The sequence below is a fragment of the Micropterus salmoides genome, unplaced genomic scaffold (genome assembly GCF_014851395.1).
Source record: "Micropterus salmoides isolate LMB-PRFRI ecotype aquatic unplaced genomic scaffold, ASM1485139v1 Ms_hic_scaffold_20, whole genome shotgun sequence".
In the NCBI taxonomy this organism is placed as follows: Eukaryota; Metazoa; Chordata; class Actinopteri; order Centrarchiformes; family Centrarchidae; genus Micropterus; species Micropterus salmoides.
The window spans coordinates 6,024,663-6,045,824 of record NW_024041151.1 but is presented as its reverse complement, the minus strand read 5'-3'; the positions used below and the strand labels follow the sequence as shown (position 1 = coordinate 6,045,824).

The window sequence follows — 21,162 nt, the reverse complement described above, 5'->3', positions numbered from 1 at the left end:
ATAAAAGACTAAAAGGCAAAAAAAATTCTGCAATCACAAGTGCTTCTTCCACCGCTGTCATTTTGTAGTGAGTTGATTTTAATATATTTGTTTGTGTGAAACACTTTGTAACTTTTGAAAAAAATATGGTGGATTGTGAGGTTTTTTTTTTAATTTAAAATTTCAAGTATCTTTAAAAGGCACTACAGTGTGCTGTTTTACTTTATTTTTGCAATCCTGCATTACTTCCTGTTTGGTGGGCCTGAAGATGCATGTCAAATTACTAACTAAACCTCACTAAACCTGACTTTCAGACAGAGAAAATGCCATGCTGTGGCCTTTAATTAAGGAAACCCAAATTAAAATCCATGTTCTGTTGCATGAGATGACCCCCTCTTGACGTCTTGTGGCTCACCAAGAGCTTGTTTAGGCACTTTTTCAAGGTTGAGTTAATATTCAGTTTTGTGCAAATCTGCTAGCCGCCGTACTGTTTGGCCAATTAAGTGTTCAATGTAGTGTAATTACAGAGCAGGCAGAGAGGAGGGAAGCCCGTGGCAACTTATTAGACATTACAATGAAGGAGCCACAAGAGGGCAACAGCAGGACGGCCACGTCTGCACATTTTGGATGACTGGTAGTTGTTTAATTTTAGCTGAACCTTTTGGAGGGCAGAAAGTGGTCCCCTGGGGCAAACTAACCAGAATTCAATAAATTAAAGTTGCTCCTCAGACACTGAGGTGTATTGACATGTTACACTGACATGTCAGTGTAACATCCCACATCTGTGTGACAGCAGTGTTTAACTTTGTTCATGTAAAATGGCTTAAGATGAACTCTATGCTATGTTTGCTGAATAACAGCATTACATAATCATTATGGTCTCTAATTGCACGGTACAGCAGACCTATTAGATTTGTATTGTATTGTACATAATAAGTGCAGCTGTTTAGCTTCAGGGAAAATAAAGGACCAAAAATAGATCTATTAGAAAGTATTCCCATATGGTGCATGAATACAAGCTCTTTTGTAGCACATGTATACAGTTAGGGAGGCAGAGATAAAAGGGCAGCAGTGGGTTTACAGGAAAAAAAAGTACATTTGATTATTAAACTGGTGATTGTTGAGGATTACGATGGTGGAAGAGGAATGTAAAAATTTATAAAAAGATGATGTAAAAATACGCCAATACAAGTAAAAGTCCTGCATTCAAAATCCTACTTGAATAAAAGTATTTTTATCTGCTAAATATATTTAAAGTATCCAATTAAAAGTATAATTTCTGCAAAAGATATGTCCCCTGTGACTGATATACTATTAAATACGACATTATTAGATTGTTAATACTAAGCAGCATTTTACTGTTCTCCACACCCCATTTTTCATTTTCAAACTTGTCGCCTTCAGACTACACCAATGCTGACTCAAGTGACATCACCAGATGCAATTTATCAGACTTCACAAAGCTCCCCCCTGGAGACACTAAACCTCCGCCCTCCTCTCCCCAAAACCCATATAGATGTCTCAGGAGAACCCATAACCACTTCTTGGCCCTCATGTCAGCAACACACACACTCAAATGGAACATCAAGCCAATCATCCTGCTTTAAAAATGCTCTTTCTAACCCTAACAAGTGTACCTGCACTGTCGCCTTACAGCAAGTAGGTTGTGGGTTAAACCCCGGTTGCCCTGACCTTTCTGTGTGGAGTTTGCATGTTCTCCCCGTGTCCGCGTGGGTTCTCTCCGGGTGCTCCGGCTTCCTCCCACCATCCAAAGACATGCGGATAAGGTTAATTGGTGTCTCCAAAGTTGTCCTTAGTGTGAGTGGTTGTTTGTGGCCCTGCGATGGACTGGCGACCTGTCCAGGGTGTACCCCGCCTTTTGCCCAATGGCAGCTGGGATTGGCTCCAGCCCCCCCGTGACCCTGTACACAGGATAAGCGGTTGACGATGGATGGATGGACAAGCTGAAGTGGTTGGTGGGAACCGCTGGTTTTATCTCTAACAATTCATTTTATTATTTATGTGTGTTTTATGTAATATCTTAATCTGAAAAGTAACTCATAACTACATCTGTCAGAAAAAGTACAACATTTGAGTAGCATAAAATAGAAATACTTAAGTAAAGTACTTCAAAATTGTATTTACCACCATTTTGCTTTCTGCTGATGAGATGAGGGTGGACTGATTTACTTAAACTGAGAGGGGGGAGGAAGAAAGAGAGAGTGGGGGAGAGGAGGGAGAGATAAAGAGAGAGAGAGACAGAGAAAGAGACAGGGACAGGGAGGGAGAGAGAGGGAGAGAGCGGGAGGTGGGAGGGAGAGAGAGGGAGAGAGCGGGAGGTGGGAGGGAGAGAGAAGGAGAAAGAGGCAGAGAGAGGGACTGAGAGGGGAGGAGAAAGCAAAAGAGGGAAAGAGAGGGAGAAAGGGTGAGAGACGGAGAAAGCAAGAGAGGGAGAGAGAGGTGGGAGGGAGAGAGAGGGAGAAAGGGTGAGAGACGGAGAAAGCAAGAGAGGGAGAGAGAGAGAGAAAGACAGAGAGGGTGGGAGGGAGAGAGGGACAGAATAGGGAGGAAAGTGAATGAGAGAAGAAGAATGGAGAGAGGCAGGAGGGAGAGAGAGTGACAGAGAGGAAGGGGTGAGAGAGGCGGGAGGCGGAGCGAGGCTTTACTCCACTGTGTGAGGAGGAGGAGGCGGCAGTGAGGTGATGCTGGATGCTGAGACAGACGGAGCTGCTGCCGTTTCACTTTCTGTCATTCTGAAGCAGCTCAGATCCTGACGGGACAAAAAGAACAACATCACATCTGCTGGAGATCCTCAGGTAGGACCAGACCTCCTGCTTTCTTATGTTCACTCTTCATGTGTGTGTGATATTATTTTTATTAGAAGATCTAGTGATTATCAACAAATTAAAAAAAAAGATTAAAAAAACTAAATTATTTCTGATATTTCGCAAAATATAATTTTTTTCTTCTAAATAATAAGTGAAAATCACTTAAACATGATTTTTGGACTGAGTGATTTATGTCACTGTGCTCAGATACATTTGATGTTTACGTTTTGTTTATTTTCCCAAAATTCCATATTCACAGAGAGCTGACGTCATTTCAGTAACATACTATGATGTTTACCTAAGAAAGATTCATCCTAAAATCGCAGGTGAACCTTGAGTATACTTTATTATTAAGTTAAACACAACTGATTCAGGATTTTACATGCAGATATCTGACAGATTTAAAAGTTTTTTAAAAATTTCATTCATATTCCTCTGATTTAAACATTCAAATCATTACTTCAGTTCTGTTAATATTTTTTTTGTCCAGTCCTATTCTGTTGGAGGGCAAAACTTACTGCATAGCTAATAAGTTCATATATATTTTATCCACAGTAGCATAAAATTAGTTTTTTTTTATCTCTCAGGCTCAAATTATTAAGAATAAAAGCTTAGCAGACTGAAAATAAGTGTGTTTCACCCTCCACTACATCAGTGGGCTTATAATGAATCACAAGGCACTCTTGAAGTAGTAGGAGTCACAGTATTTTGTATTTGCTATAATCTTAAAGGAATAGTTCGACAAAATAGCAAAATTGTCAAGTGTCCAAAAACTACAACTACAACATGACATGTTGGCAAGTACCAGTCCAGCAGCGGGGGCACTGGACCTTCAGTATGTTATGTATGTTGTACCAAAATCTCATGATGTTTAACACGTGGTTAATGTTGTGAACGTCGTTTGGATAGGTTTAAGAAAAGATTGTGGTTTGGGTTAAAATAAGTACATTATGTAAGTCACAAAAGGTTATTTAACTTAGAAAATGTCAACTTTGACCTTCTGTGACAATGGACTGAACGAAGGTCTTTAGTTTACTTTGTCACTTTTTCTACATCACCTGACTTCTTCTGTCACTAGAGGTCGCGGCCTAACAAAACAGGTAAATATGGATCGTAATAAGCTGCTACATTATTGGCCTAAACAGCCGGTTTTTTAGGTGTGGATAGGCTGTCAATATCACTATTGGCATAAGTGCTGACAGTGCTTAGGGCCCATGATGGACAACAATAATTGACCCTTCGCTGAGCCACGCCCAGAATACGCAGCTGGCCAATCACACACAGTCTAGGACAACACTTTAGTGGCTGCGCTCCATTGACTCCAATGTAAAAGGCGTCGTTTTCTAGCTTTTTTTTGCTGTATTTTTCCAAGATATGGTCAAACACTGGGCACTTGTAATAATCACATTAACCCAGAGAGGTTGAAAGGAGAAGTACAATTTATTCTCTTTCCAAAACCTTAAACAAATCCAGAATAATTTAGACTGTAGATTGTTCCTAATGTAATGTTAGTTAGCTAACGCTATCTAACTTAATACTGAAGGTAACGTTATACAGCCCTACTGTTCTGCTGACTGATAATGAATACACCTACCCAGCTCTACATGTTCACTTTTACTCTCTAGTCTTTATTTTTTTCATGTCAGTTTGACAGCCTGAATACAACTTTCAAATGCACAATGCAACTACAAAACTGTCGGCTTCTTTCTGAGATCGCTTTTTCTAAAAATTAGACAATCTTTCTCCTGGGAGTGCAGTAATAGACTGTGGCAGCGCCTGCTAAAAGAAACAGTAACTAAGGGGGACGTGGCTTAGCAAAAGTGTCAGTTGCCACGTGGGTTGTGATCAGATGTTGCCATACATTTATTTAGGCTGTGTAGGCATAATGAGTTGCTGTGCTTTTCTTGATTGCTTTTTGTTCTGTGATTGACATACTGTGTCATACTGTAGGCTGGCTAAAGCGATTTCATTGTTGATGGTTGCAGGTTTGCAATTGCGTGGAGCCATTGCGTGTCTGTACGCCCGTGTGTACACAAACGTGCTTTTTGGGGTGAAGGGCACAAGAAAAATATTTGCACCTGGGCCAATCACAATTATGTTACAATGCTGCATTTCACTCTTGTATCTGTACGTATGAAGCTACAGCCAGAAGCCGGCTAGCTTAGCGCAAAGACTGGCACAGAGGTGAAGCTTTTTGTTCTATCTTGTTTGTGTAAAAAGTGTAAAATGACGGGTTATGTGCAATGTATGATGTTTTTATGTTTAGGATTTTGTTCAAATCAAACACACAAGATAAAGCATGTTAATTAGTGAGTTTTTTAGGTGTTGGAAGGCGGACTTTGTTACCTTTAAACATAGCCAGGCTAGCTGTTTCCCCCTATTTACAGTCTTTGTGCTAAGCTAACCAAGATCTTAATAAGTGAGCTTTATGTTGCGTTCCATTTGACATGGGTCGGATTTCCGAATCAGAAAGTCGGGAGAACCTCACCAACCCCTACCTCGAAATCCAAGATGGCTGCTAACGGAATCAACAGTAGTGGACGCTGTAGTAATAAACTCTTTATAAACTGTTTGTCGAACTTCTGTGTTACATGTGTCTCATTAAGTCAGTCATACACACAGTCCTGTCCAACTTATATCTGTAGAAGTGTTGCTACGGTGTGTGCAAAATACAGTGTAATGGACAAAGGCATTGATCTTGGTTTTCCGACTTAAATCTGTTGTTCTACTGGAACGCCATCAACTCGGGTGTGACGTCATTCCCAACTCCGACCTCCATCTTCTTGGGTAAATGGAAGGCACCATTAGAGTTGCAATAATGGGCAGATTTTGGCGGAGTCAGGCTAGCGCAGTCTTTGCGCTAAGCTACGCTAACTGCCTCCTGACTATAGCTTTATATCTAACAGACACATATGAGACATTGAACTTCTCATCTCACTCTTGACAAGAAAGTGAATGTGCGTATTTCCCTGAAGATCAAACGATTTATTTAAATAAAGGAGCTATTTGTAATGATTGTCTTTTGCAAAGTGGGCGTAAAGAGAGTGTGTGCGGCAGACATGAGGACGTCTTTATCTCCATGTCATAGTCACCGGTCAGCTCCAGAGAAAGCGTCAGTACAGAGAGTGAAGGAGGAGGCAGCTCAAAGCCTAACGTCTCCTGGCAGCAGTGAAGTCAAAGCTGAGAAGGAAGAGATGATGAGAGAAGAGGAAGAAAGGAAGCATGTATTTGCTCAGTGTGTGCGCGTGAAATCAATTTACAATACTATAACACTAACTATTTTATTTGGTCTATCATCCTCGGCCACAGTCGAATTTATAGACCCCCCTCTTCTTTCCCATGCTCTCAGTAATCCCGAATGAATAAATCTTTTGACCCTCAATCAGCTGTATTGACTGCAGTGTTTGTGTGAGGTGGGTGGTTTTTGGATTATACGGGCTGCTGAGCTCTCAGGCGCTGACTGATGTGGTTAATGTGCTTGAACAGAAACGATTCACGCCAACTCAACACCCCCTGCCTGCTGAACTCAGGGGAAATACTTCCTACTGTGGGGTTTTATTTTTTCTTGTGTCTGGGCTTTCTGAGATGTTGGCATTGCAGACTTACTTGTCTTGAGTGCTGCTTTTAGTAGAAAAACCATCTTAGTGCTGCCAATATGAGGCTCATTAGCCATTATCTGTTTAAGTTAATTAAAATGACTAAACATATATTTTCCAAGTGGCCCAGGATCAATGCAGAAAGTACTGCGCAAGGCAGAAAATAAGGGTATGGAGGTTAGGGCGGTGGATGGATAAGTAGAACGTCTGACTTTCATGCAGGAAATCAGAGTTCAAATACGGTACACCTGAAATAAATGTTTGACTTTCACCCATGACCATGTTCTTTCCTTAACATTTGCCTAGTGTTTTTGTTGCTTAACGTAACCATAACTAAACCACTGCCACAACACTTCCTTTCAATCTCATACCAAGAAATACTAGGGCCAGAATCATCAATATTGATACCAATACTGACTGAATTTTATTATTCAAAACCAGCTAATGTAGCACCATGAAGGGGAAACCCATGTGTCAGGATGTATTAGGTGAATATGTCGTTAATCAACTTTTGGATACATATTTATAACTACTGAACAATTTGTCAAACAGTCAGCATTTATTTTGACTATCTGCTTACCCCAATCAAGAAATAAATTAATAACCAGACAGTTATTTTGGAGCCCAAAAGAGTTTGATATTAAATAACTAAATCCGTCATTATAAAATAACTACTCCTATGAATTAAGTGTGTAAAAATTTATAATTGAAACAATAATGTATTATTATAAGAAAGTATTACAACTTAACTCATTATTGTAAAATGTTCTTATTTTCATAAAATCATAGTTTTATAGGAGTTAATTTTAGCAGTCTTGTCAAAAAACATCATATTTAATAGTAAAATGTTGACAGGCATCAGGTTACTGCAGAAGAAGTACTTGATATTTCAAATTTAGCTGATAATATTTACATACTTTTACTTCAGTAAGAGTTTATGCTAATGCAGGGCTTTCATTTGTAGTGGAATATTTTCACAGTGTGGTATTAATACTTTTACTTAAGTAAGGTTTTAAAATTCAGGACTTTTACTTTTACTTGTAGTGGAGTATTTTCACAGTGTGGTATTAATACTTTTACTTAAGTAAGGTTTTAAAATTCAGGACTTTTACTTTTACTCACAGTGGAGTATTTTTACAGTGTGAATTAGCACTTTTACTTAAGTAAGGTTTAAATTACAAGACTTTCACTTGTAGTGCAGTATTTTCACAGTGTGGAATTAGTACTTTTACTTAAGTAAGGTTTTAAAATTCAGGACTTTTACTTTCATTTGTAGTGGAATATTTTCACAGTGTGGTGTTAGTACTTTTACTTAAGTAAAGGATCTGAATACTTCTTCCAACACTGACTCTAACATGCAGAAATGTAGGCTACATACCAATTATGCACACTGTACACAGACCTATTGTTTAAGGTAATACATCTGTCCAGTTTAAATGGATGAAATTGCCTCTTTGATTATAAAATTGTGCCAGGTTTGGGGTCCAGTCCATTCTGACCTAATCCAGTTAAGCAATCAATTGAAATTCATGAACTTCCCTTTTTCCTATTACTTCCAGTGAGGACTGTTCCACATGAGTTCATACAGCGGAGCGTTTAGCAATTTGGACGGTTGAAATGTACAGCAATTGACTTTCCTCCTCCTCAGATGTGCAGCTGGGGCGTTATCGTTTTCAGCGCTCTGGAATTTCTCTCAACAGATGTGCTGCACAAACCCACTCTTGATTAGCTGTGTATCATGGGCACACTTGAAGTGTTCACAGCCAGGAAGGATAATGGTGGGTGTGTCACAGAAACAGCTGTAAACAGAAAACCACTTTGGCACTTTTATACACTGCTATTTGAGGATCTCTCCCCCGCATGACCCAATTATTCTGTTAGGGGCCTCAAGGCAAACATGTCCAACACACACCACCAGCAATATGTGGATCAACCATCCACAGACTCAATCTGTATTTTCAGAAAAATGTCCAAGGGCCCATTTTTTCCAAGGAGCACATGTGCACACAAAGACATTTAGAAGCACAGACAAAAATATTCAAGTAATTCAGAGTTTAATTAAGTATTTTTCATATACATATTTATACTACGTGTGTGCTCCTTCTCCTTGTGTTCAACTATGGTGTGAAACCATTGGAGGACTATGGAAGTGAAGACCCTTGTCGGCATTGGCCTGAAAAGTTTTATCAAAGCTTTTTATAATATTGAAACAGATGTTTCGAAAATTTGAAAACAAACATTTAAAACAATGATCACTCATCACAAAAACTCTACTGTGATTGGTGCTTGTGTAGTTTTCAGGGATTGATTCACAAACACCAGCAGCATCCACACAACCCACGCCTAATGTAAACAAAACTACTGAAGAGTATTACAACAACTTTAATGAAACAGAACAGGGGGAACGTGTTGCTCTCAGGAGGAGGGTAGAAGGAGTACATACTGGCACAATGGTATCCTATGCATTTGAAATCTGCATCTTTCCATTGCAGAGGCTCTTTCACACAACATGGAGGGGTCTATTAGTGTAATATTATAACAGTAGATAAAAAGTTACATTTTAATCTTATAGTATACTGTTAGTACCTGTATGTTAATTAGTGCCGGGCAATTATTAACATTTTTAATCGCGATTAATCACAAGATTTTTATGCGATTAATCGCATTGTTATGTGCAAAATTTAATAATAAATTCTAAAGTAATGTATTGCGCACTTTTAATTTAAATGTACTGCTATATACACAAAAGTGCAATAATATGTGGTTTGCAAACACTTTAAACAAATAAGGTGCTTTTTACCAGCAGTATTCCCTTTAAACAGCAGCAATAAAATATTTCTTGTAAATCTCAACTTAAACATTAATGTAATCAAATCGAATATAAAACCAGAGCTATTTGCCACTGCCAGGGCGTTACCTTTTATCTAGCTTGTTAAAAAAAGTTACCATCAGAGTCCAGTTTTCTTCTGAACAGGTATCAGCAGAAACATTTTTCTTTTACCAGGGAACAGCAGAAACAGTCTGTGTTCAGTAGCAAGTGTCCATGTTAGAGTGAGGTGAAGTGGGTACCTCACGCACACGCCCGCCCGCTGCTAAAGTTGAATTGAACTTTTTGTACACGACGTGCAGCACAAATCATTGAAAGAGAGACTGATCCTCGCTGTTTGGGAGTTTCCAGAATCTATTACTGTTCACTAAAGAGGACATCAACAGTAGGGAATTCACACCGACATCTTCCCCAATACTAATCAGCGTGCAATGTGTAGCTATCCACTTCCCCATGGCATTTGATTGCTTGTCTTGCTTTTGTTTATCTACTTCTCCCACACACAGCATCCCTCCACTGCTTGTTTGAGTGTGTGATTTGCAGGCTGATCAACATCCCACCTCTCCTGTGACCCATGGTGTATACATGACTGTATGTGTATTCAGAGCCAGTGAGAAATGGACTTTCAAAATAATGATGATTAAAAAAAAAGTAATAAAATAATTGTCGCTGTTAATTAATTAATGCCCAGCCACAATGTTAACATATTAATCATATTTCACTATGCGCATTGTCATTTTATGTAATAGTATACTAAATAGCCCATCACCAGTATATTAATTTCAGTTGGACAAAACAGCAATTTCATGTTCATTCATTAAATCCTTGTGCCAGAAAAATGGCCTTCATTGGAACCTAATTTGTTAATGCTACTATCTCATCAATAAGCACAACCATTCATGCAGAAGGAGGAGAATGTGAAAGTTTAACGTTTCGCGTCAAACCATTTTTATGTTGAGCACATATATTATATGAAAAGTTGAACAGTTTTAACAAAAGGCCCCTGATACAGCTGAACAGCCAGCTAGCCAACCACACAAACTCCTTATCTTCTCCCTACTGTCTTCTGTCTCAGCGCTCCAGCTGCTGACAATCTCTCTCTTGGCGGGGTCTCTCCTTAGCTGGCTTTTTTCCTGAGTTTTTGACTACTCTCAGCTGTGAGTGGCCTTTTATTGTGGCCAGCCTAAGGCACACCTGTGCAATCCCCATGCTGTCTGATCAGCATCTTGATATGCCACACCTGTGAGGTGGATGGATTATCTCGGCAAAGGAGAAGTGCTCACTAACACAGATTTTGAAAGATTTGTGAACAATATTTGTGAGAAATAGGCCTTTTGTGTACATAGAGAGATCTTTGAGTTCAGCTCATGATGAATGTGGACAAAAACAAAAGTGTTTATAATTTTGTTCAGTGTATTTCTGTCATTAGATTATTCCTCATGCATTCATGTAAAAGCCGGATTTTACTGATGTAGCCTAGTTGTTAAGTTGGAGCTCATTTTGTGTTGAACTGCACCTAATGATTATTTTCATTAAGGATTAATCTGCTGATTATTTTCTCCATTGAAAAAAATATGCAAGGCAAGTTGATTTGTATAGCACATTTCAACCACAAGGCAATTCAAAGTAATTTACATAAAACATGAAAGCAACAAAGAAAAATATAAAAAAGACATTCAAATACAAGTTTTAAAAAGAGTTAAATAGAAAACAAATTACAATAGGAAAGTAAATAGTGAGAAAGTTCGTCACAATTACCCAGAGCCCAAAGTGACGCCTTCACAATGCTTGTTGTGTTCAACCCACAGTCCAAACATCAACATTAATTAATTAATTCATTGTCTAATAATTTCAGCTGTACGTTTTAAATGTTGTGTAATTTAACCAAAACATCATATTTTTATATGCTCTGTGTAAGTAAATGTTTGTAAAAAGTACAATATTTCCCTCTGAAATGTAGAGTAGTTGAAGTAGAATGTGACATAAAAAGTGTCAAGTAAATAAAAGTACCTAAAAACGTACCTGTAAGGATTTCTCATCCAATAAGCAGAAACTGAGATTGACATGCTCAAAGCTTTGATCGTGCGACATGATCAAAAGCTCCTACGCTGCTACTAAATGGACCTTGCGGTGAGAATATTTTGTCAAAAAAGTCTGATGTTTGCATAAAATCTGCTTTGCATAGCTTTTTTTTTCGGGCTCCTTAAACATCAGGGTCACGGGGAATCTTCTCTGATTTCCCTGCTAGTAGAAATATATTTAAAAAATGGCACTTTCACCAGAGCTTTTCCCTGCCATTAAAAAAAAGCTTGTTTATAATAAACCTAAAATCACAAGTGAGTGTTTCCATTTAAACAACCCTAACAAATGCAGATGCTTCTTGGGGGTTCACAGTGGACAACAACCAACGCTGTATCTGGGAAACCTCACCACGTCTGCAACAAATGCCACAACGTATACCGTGATTTTGACCAAGAGGAGCACAGAGCGCTCTCCATCTGTAAATATGACGAAGCAAAAGAGGAATGATGTTGTTGGTGCTGCGAGGTGGAAGTGTGAAACTGAGGAAAAGGTCACATCTTTCTTATCTTTCGTTTCCAAACACAACAGCCAGTCTCATACACAACGCTTCAGACGCTACTGCATGTTTACATTCTTGGAAGTGAGTTCCTAGCACCTCCTTCCCAATCGCAAATTTGTGAATACCTCCATGGCCCTACTCTGTCTCTGGCTTAGCCTGACGATGTTTCTCACGTAGCTCTTGCTGAAATTAGCTCGAAATTGTTAGGCTGTAATAATTTTTTCTAAATGCATAGATAGAAATTGGTAGGCAGCTGGAATTACAGTCACAGTGTATCCCTTGCTTTAACTTAATGCCATTCCTTGCATCCAATAAACACAGTGAAATAATAGTAAGCCGTGACTCAACTTAACTATAACACCAGATCTCTGCTTTCAAGGATCAATGCTGCTATTGATTCATCAGACCCTGCTAATGTTCAGTCAAAGGAACCAGACGGATGCTGGTGGTTATAAACATACTAAAATATTTATTCATGAGTTAATGAATGAGTTGCTTCTCTGAATAAATGGACTGCATTCAGTAGATATTTTAACAATTTTGAGCAATATTTTTTGAAAACAGCAGAACAGCAAAAACGTCCTGTTTGTCTGGGACCAACATTGTAGTCTGTCATGTCTCTCGGTTTAATCACAGCATGAATTTACTGTGTGACTCTATTATCACTTAATCTGACACAGTGATAATTTTTACAGACACAAAAATTGTGTTTCTTTACTCGTCTTTCATGTTGATTCTCAGAGCAGTGAAAAGTCAGCCAACAGCAATGATATGAACATTAATGATGTTCATGCACTTAGACTGCAGTTTGCAAGATTAAATGTTGACTGATGAGCGCATCATATCTGATGACTCCTCTCGCAGAACATTCCTGGCCTCGTTTCTCCTCATTATTCTACTTCTGTCTTTACGCTTTCAGCTGACCTCCTCGCAGTAAATCAGGTGAGAGAATGATCCTCCTCGACCCCGGCCCTCTCACACTCAAACAGAGAAATGAGAGAGGCAGATACAGTAGACACAAAAGAGAGGCCGAGATGGACAATAAGCCTGAGGTTTGCATTCTGTTTTGCTCAGTTTAGTTTCAGCGCTGCCCCTGGGATATTCAGACACGCACAGAGAATCTGTGATTTCCACTCAGCATTCACCATATGGGTGTTTGCTCTCGTATTAAACTTGCCATGCAGAGCACTCCTGTCATCCGCACACATACACGCAGAAGCTGCTAATTATAACTGCAATTACATTTATTTGTGTTTTCATAATTATCTGCTTTTGGTTGAAAGAAATTTCCGCACACAATCAGTGAATGCCTAACAGTATTTTTTCAAAATTACTTTTGGGACAGTAGAGACATTGCAGGAAATATGAAAAGGGAGAGAGAGAGAGATGGTGGATTTCATGCAACAAAGGTTCCCCCGCTGGATTTTTGTTCATGGTCATTACCTTAACTAGATCCAAACTGATTTTTTTTTAACAGATACATGGTGACGTTTAGAGCAAATTAGCACTAAATACAAAGTTCAGCAGAGGGAATGTCATAAGTGTTACAGGCATTTGGTCATAAAACAAACTGTTACTACTACTACTACTACTACTACTACTAATAAAATATGATATTTACTAATAGATAAAATTAAATAAAAAGGAAGTAATAGAACACAGTCAAGGTAAAATATAAGAGGCAAGCAGGCTATCTGAGACCAAGTTTAAACAAGACGTATCTTGAAGGTATGGAGAGTTTCTGCCTCTCTGATATAGCCTGGTAGGGCGTTCCAGAGCCTGTCCATAAAAGCTTAAAGCCGCCTCACTGCTTCTTTATGGTTAACTTTTAGGATTGTTAAAGGACATGCAGTGGAGGATCAAAGGGTTCTACTCTGAAATCTTACTCCTTAATGCAGCCACCAAAATATTTTGGTGTTAAACTTTTTAACGTTTTAAAAACTATTAGAAGAATCTTAAAAACTATATTAAAACACACAGGTAGCCAGTGTAGTGTGGGTAGTGTTGCAGTAATATGGAACTTACTTGTTTAATGCTTTTTTTGTGGGAGGCTGTAGAAAAGCATATTGCGTCCACTTGTCGGAGGAGAGGTCTGATTTCTGCAATGCTTCTTAAATAATAATATCTTAAAGGGGGCTCAAATGTTAGGCCATTATCTAGAATAACACCTAGATTCTTGGCTTTTACTGCTCAGGCCTAGTGGCTCTAGGTTTTTTGATATTGCCTCTCTTTGAGGCCTTGGTCCAATCAAGATGACCTCTGTTTTGTCATCATTTAGTTTGAGAATATTTTGGGAAATCCACATTGTAATGTCTTTCAGGCATTGATGCCTGAAACAAATTTCATGGTTATCCACCCAATAGTTTTTGAGACATTTCGCACATTACCATAAATTTAGATTTATCCTGTGGGGACCATTAATAGCTGTTCAAAATTTCATTATAATCCATCAGATAGATGAGATACTTAAGTCTGGACCAAAGTAGTGGACCGATGTTGCCATCATGGTGATAGAACAGTGGGTAAGACACATGCCTTTGGTGTGGGAGAGCCGCGTTCAATCACATTCACCAATGTGTCCCTAAGCAAGACACTTAACCCCTAGGTGCTCCAGCGGCATGCGACCTCTGACGTGTAGCAATTGTAAGTCGCTTTGGATGAAAGCGTCAGCTAAATGAATGAATGTAAATGAATGTAATCAATGGTAAAACAAGACCAGAAGTCTACATGGACACAAATGCTAACATCAGAAGGCTATTCTAACAAGCTCACAGAGCCAATGCTAACATGTTGATGTTTAGCTGGGATGTTAACAATGTTCGTCATGTTATTTTAGCGTGTTAGCATGCTAACATTTGCTAATTAGTGCTAAACAAAGTAATTTATGTCTATGAAGGTTCTCAGTCATCCAAGTCAGGGTTATCAAAAGGAAGGTTAAAATTTAGGGCAAGTAGGCTTTAGGCTTCCGACTTACTGGTAGGGAAACCCAGCTATTTAACTTCTGTGTGGTCGTCAATATGATGGATACTGCTTTGTTTGGTAGTGCTCTTGGCTGTTGTAACGACAATCATTATGGTTGTTGGAGACACCCGAGGCCAAGTCTGAACAACCATCGCTGGCATTCTCACATGAAGCCAAAGGTTTGCGTTGGGGTGGGGGTAAGTGTCGCAGACCTCCTCCTATGTTTAGGGATTGTCTTTCCACCCAGGTGTAAATGGGCTCCTAAACACCTCTTTCAAACCATCGGTCCTCTCTGTCTTTCCTTCTGATGTAGGTAAACTGCTGGGTCTTGACCTGAGGTTTTTGGCACTTCTGTGTTGTGCCATGCATTAGGTATAATGGTTATTTAATTTCCCCAACACAGGGCTGTGCATTCCTCACTATACGGGACAGAAACCTAGGTTTGGTCATAAAGGACAAATTTAAACTTCTACAACATATTTTACAGTTCATCCTGAGGGAAACGTAAATGTCCGAACCAAATGTCATGACAATCCATCCAAAAGATGTTGAGATATTTCAGTCTGGACAGTGGTAGTGGATTAACCATCTGATATTGCCGTCGCTTGAGCCTCACCGCAAGCATGGCTAAAGAAACCCCCCCTCATGAGTAACAACACTGTATCTCTCCTGCTTTCATCCCTCAACCTACTTGTGTGTGAAGTGTTGTGAAAGCCATCGAGTCTTTTGCGCTCAAATGTTTTCTTGTCCTGCCACCTCCTCCACTACACAGAGATCAAAGCTTTCAGCCACTCATGTTGGGATTGTTGACCAGATTACTCTCATATCTGTGCTTGGCTTTTTCCTGGAGTCAACAGAAAAGGTGTTCGTTTATGTGTATGCGAGGGTTAACAATCCCCTGGGAGTCATCAGATAGAGGGGATAAAGTAGGTTGTGATGAGTCTTTGCAGAACTAAGCTCCATAAGCTGCTTCCTCACTAGTCTGACAAGCCTCACTGGGGGGAGTGGGGAGAGCAGAGTGCATGAATTGATGATGTTGAATGGCTGAATGGTGGATCGACGAGAGAAGTGACAGCTGTGGGGACAGTGTGAGGAAAGCAGTGGGGGAGTTTGGTAGTGGGATAGATGAGTGTGTTGAATAGATGAGGGTGTGTGTGTTCGTAGGAGTGCTGAAATGTTCCAGTCTAATTCAGATGGGAGTGTTTGACTCCTTGGGGAATGTTCTGTGTACCGTAAATAACTGGGATTCTGCTGTTGTACTAGATGAGGTTGCCTGAACCTGGTTTTTCTGAGATGACTAACCTCATTTAAGGCCTGACGATGACTAATCTCAAGCGACATTACATCACCTATTATGTCACTTTTAAAGGATAATTGGGGTTCGTCTTGAAGATTTGGTATTAATAATAACCTGATTATTTGCTAAGATGTGGGAACGTCGTAACACCACCTATGTAAATCAGGTGGTGTCATGGTATTGGGTTTTTGTTTCTCCTGTTTTATTTTGTCAATCACCTCATATCACTGTGTTTCTCATTCTTAGTATTTTATGTTTTGTCTTGTTGTTTATTTATTTGTTTTGTGCTTCCTGTGCTTATACTATTTATTTGTGTATGTTCCTCTCCTCTTGTTTTCTGGTCACTTTCCTTCCTGCTCTTGTGTTTTCCCATTTCCCAGTTTGATTGTTTTACTTTTCCTTGATTGTTTCCACATGTTTGTCACCAGGCGTGCAGGAAGACATTTTCGCTTAGGGGTGCTTTACAGTAGAAATGCGCACATTCAAAATAAATACCATTGATAACACGATCAACTTAAAAGGAGGCCATGCCGGCGCAGCTGATTACACTGTCGCTACCCTCATTTCAACTTGAAAAACTGTTTCACGCTCAGTGGCCACACTTGTGGAAACACTTTCTGCATGCAATAACTAAAAGCACCGCTGTTTGCGGGCAGAATTTTGGGCGAAACGTTTTGTGAATTTCCGGGTGGACGGTGAAGCATCTCCACAAAAAAAGAGCAGCTGCATTATTTCATATTTAAATCTCCCGACATGCCTACAGGATCGGTCAGAATCTAAAGTTAATTCATGTTCTTTGCTCTTTTCCACATCCAAAAAGGTCTCACACACAGTCCAGGTTCATACAGTGAAACTAGAGTAAAGCAGCCGTCCTCCTGATCCAATCCTGAGCTCCATTAGTGCATCTAAATTATTTCAGAAGCTAAAAGTAGAAGTAGTAGTTCTGTTTCCTCTTCAGAGTTTCCTCTGTCTGTTCTGTCAAGTTTATAACTACAGTTTTTAGTTTTGCTGCATAAATGTCCAAGGGTATTTGCTGTGACATTACTGCACCCATGGAAACGTTTTATATGACTGACAGCAGCCTCTCTAATCATGAAAGTAAACTGTTAAAGAAAACACTCGTACATCAACACAATAAAGAAATCACCTGAGATGAGGTATATTAAGAGCAGATATTTTAAGAGCTGATCTGCCCATCACACCAATGTAGCCCTCAGCACTAACCTGTATTTTATGTTGTCATATAGTAACAATAGTGCCCATTATATTGTCTGCACCATAGGTCTGCACATGTAATTTGCTGCAGCAACCTCCTTCCCCCCCTTACCGTTCCCTTGTTTGTCACCTCCCTCTTGTGTATTTTACTCTGTGTTTTTTCATTGTTCAGTGTCAGCTTGTCTGTGTAATATTCAAACGTACCTGCTTGTCTTCTGTGTTTTCTGCCTGTGTGTTTAGGACTTCGTTTGCATTTACAGTTTTCTGGATTATTGCCTATACAGGTGTGGATTTTGTTTACTTTCATTTGGACAGTTCACCTGTGTTTTGACTTTGGCCTGCCTAATGGACACCTCCATAAGCTCGATCACCTTTAGTTTTGCTGTTAAATAAACACCACTAACTGTACCTGCTCAGCCTGGCGTCTTGTGTTTGAGTTCAAATGCCTTTATTCCTGTGCCAGCTGATCATAACAGGTGGAGCCAGAAAACACAAGTGAATTTTAGTGTCTTATTCTTTGCATACAAGTATATAGCTGAACGAAATGTTGTTTTGAACGGACCATAAACAAAGTAAGTATTGTCAACAACAAATCACAACACACAACAAAAGCAAAACAGCCCTCAGACTGTCCACCCGATACACACACTACCATTCACAGTACACAGTAAAGTATCCATAAGTAGTTCACACTACACGATCTTTAGCTCAATTTGCTGCTCGGCGAGCTCGGTGACCGTCAGGCTGTGATCGGGAGTAAATCAGCAGTCGATTGGCGGTCGCCAGTTGTTATGTGTAAACCACACAACGACGCATCTAAACGGCTCCCCGACACATTTCTAACACATCGCCGACGTCTGCCAGATATCTAGCATGCCAAATATCTGGAAGAGTCGGCCGACTCGACATCAACATCCAGCCAATGAGAGCAGGCAGCTACTTTTTCTCTGCAAAACCCTTACAGAGTACGCTCTTGACAACATGGCTAAACATTTTGACTATTTTTTTCTAAAACAATGACACAAGGACTTGTCATGGTCACTGACCTAAATATTTACTTTTCAGATATAGACCAAGGATTTTGAGCAAGTTATGGGCTTTTTGCAGGTAAACCACTGTGTTGTGCTGTTTGTACGATCTGTTTTGAGAAATGCACTTAATGTTTTGCAAATGTTAAGGATGATTCGAGAATTGTACCAATGGTACTGACAAAAACTATAACTCTAACTATAACTGGTAGAAATCATGCCTAACACTATGAAAATAAGATGCAGATTGTAATAAACCAGAATTTTGTTTAACCTGAGATGAACATGACAAGTATTATAGTATTTCCCTCTTGAATTATTAGTATTGTATGGGTAAACAAATTATTTCCTCTTCTTGTACTCACTAATATGTGAATATGAAATATAAAAAAAAAAAGAACAGATGAAGCCAGTAAGTAGGGGGGCCTCTCTGCGTCAGAGGAAACACAGGAGGATGACGCAATCTGTCAGAGCTTTCCTCCCCGCAGTGCTCACACACTCTCTCACATTATGAGTGTTTGTGTGTGTGTTGACATGAGTGACTTTTGTGTGTGTTTGTGGCCCTGCAGCTCTTATTCAGCCCACATAGTCTCATGGAGCTACAATGCCTTGGTTTCCTTTTACTTCATGTCAATTTGCAATGCTTTTCTCTGGGCCACTGACCGGGTGTGACAGGTCCTCTCTCTGCCTGTATGTGTGGGCGTGTGTGAAAGTCAGGGGGAAAGAGTATGTGTATGTCCACATTTAATTTGTACTAATGTTAATGGCAGTTTGGTGAAGGTCTTTATGACAGAAGACCTACTTTACTGCACTCGCCAGCAGCTAAGAGACAGACAAACAGAGAGAAAGACAGAAGTAGAGTGATACGCTGGCAGAAACACAGCCGCGAACATTGCCGATCAGCACTCTGCACTTCCAGTTCTTGTAGAAAAAGAAATGTTTTCATGTTGGATGCAACAGAACAAGACCAGCAGCAGCCTGCTAGCAGCTCTGTGAGGCTGTCTTACGCAGGTGCTTTGAGTAAAATGCTAACACCAGCATGCTAATATTCTGTCATTAAGGTACATTTATTCATCATTTTACAACAGGGTTGTAAAATGAGATGCTGTTTGTGGTTCCCTTTTTTATACAAAAAGCAAACAATATATAAAAAGTAAAAGAAAATGATATACAGAAATAAAGTAAATTGCTTGGGGTGTGGCAGTGCTGAGGATGAAGATGTTGTGACAGCAGATACTTCTGTATCTCGTTCCAGACGGTGACCAGACATCAGCCAGGGGTACGCTGGGAGGTGGAGAAGCCATTGGTCCAACATGGGTTAGCTTACCTCTTAGCCCCACTGTCTTTTCTCTCTGGTTCGACGTTTAGTCCTGCTGTTCTGGTTGTCTGTACGTGAGATGCCGATCATCTCCAGGGCCGCCGCACTCAGTCCGATCTAGGCACTTTCTTTTCCGATGTTAATGAGTGTATTTCTCTCATAAGTGATTATAATTGAATGTGTTTCTGTAATAAAGGCGGAAACAAAAATAAATTAAAACAAAAATGTAGTGAAATTTAAGGAAGCTACTAGTTGTAGCGTCAACACACACTGCCATTGATATGGTCACATGTTGATGTTAGCATAGCACACACAGAAACTGGGCAGATCCAAAACACAGAGACATGCCAGAACAGAACTAACCATGAGGACGCAACAAAGACTGAATAGAACTGAGGGTTTAAATACTGACACAGAACAACAGACACCAGGTAGGCAGGGTAATCAAGCTCAGGTGAGACACATCAAGGCAATTAGAGCAAACACAGACAAGAATCAGAAACAGGGAATGGAGACAGGTAATTACAGAACAAAACAGGAAACATTGCAGACACTAAACATGGAACAAATGCAAAACAAAACATAATCCATGACATGACTAAATAAACTAATACAGAAATTACCAGGCTTAACCAAGAAGAGAGGAAATAATAACACCAAAAGTCAAACCATGACAGAGGGTAACATAAATGTCTAGAATACTTGTTCAGACATTTCTCTACTAGCCAAAAATGTCAATCTGCTGGTTGCGCTACAGGAAAAATATGAGGATCACCAAAGTAATTATGATTCATCCTCTGGGAACCACGAAAGTCTGCATAAAAATTCATGACAAGTCATTCAGTATTTGTTGAGATATTACCGTCTGTACTAAAGAGGTGGGCTGACTGACACAGCATCCCTAAAAACAAAACCTCACAGCTTCTCCTAAAATCTACATCTTGCATGCACACGCTCAAATATTAAAGATTATATTGATTTTTGCTGTTGGCAGTCTTTGATGTACAGTTGTGAGTGTGGGTAGATAAAAATTGCTCTGTTACTCCTCTCATCATCGTGGAGTGGTTTACACCACGGTTCACCTGACAAGTTATTACCTATAATCTTAAATGGACACACGCACACACACACGCACACATTCATAAAGGTACCTCTGCTCCCTAGAGGTTGTCCTCCGGGGCCCCTCAGTCATCTCATGCCATAAAAAAAGGTGCAAATCAAGCCCGGCTTCTTGCAATGACATGTCCTTGGTGTGGCCTTCTCAAGCGATGCTCGCAGGATTCATCCCCCACATCATGAACATAGTTAGGAGAGTAGGTGCTGTTCAGCTGTCCATTTCAAATACAGTATTTCAGAGTATTTGCCTGTCATTTATGCCTACAGTCAACACAAAAGGAAAATGTGAACCACACTACAGCACAAGTGTACGCCTCCAGGACTCTGAGGCGAGCAGGAAAGATTGCAGCTGACGCCTCCCACCCTGGACACAAACTGTTTCCCTCTGGCAAGAGACTGCTGTCCATCAGAACCAA

At 39.8% G+C, this 21,162-nt stretch overlaps 1 protein-coding gene across 1 annotated transcript in view; it reads left to right on the top strand.

The window, feature by feature from the left end:
* The first annotated feature begins 2,635 nt into the window (after positions 1-2,635).
* rph3aa (rabphilin 3A homolog (mouse), a) overlaps positions 2,636-21,162 on the top strand; it is a 48,180-nt gene continuing 29,653 nt past the window's right edge. Inside the window, exon 1 of the mRNA XM_038734710.1 lies at positions 2,636-2,795. The gene's annotated coding sequence lies outside the window, so the exon portion shown is untranslated. The remainder of the gene's footprint in view (positions 2,796-21,162) is intronic.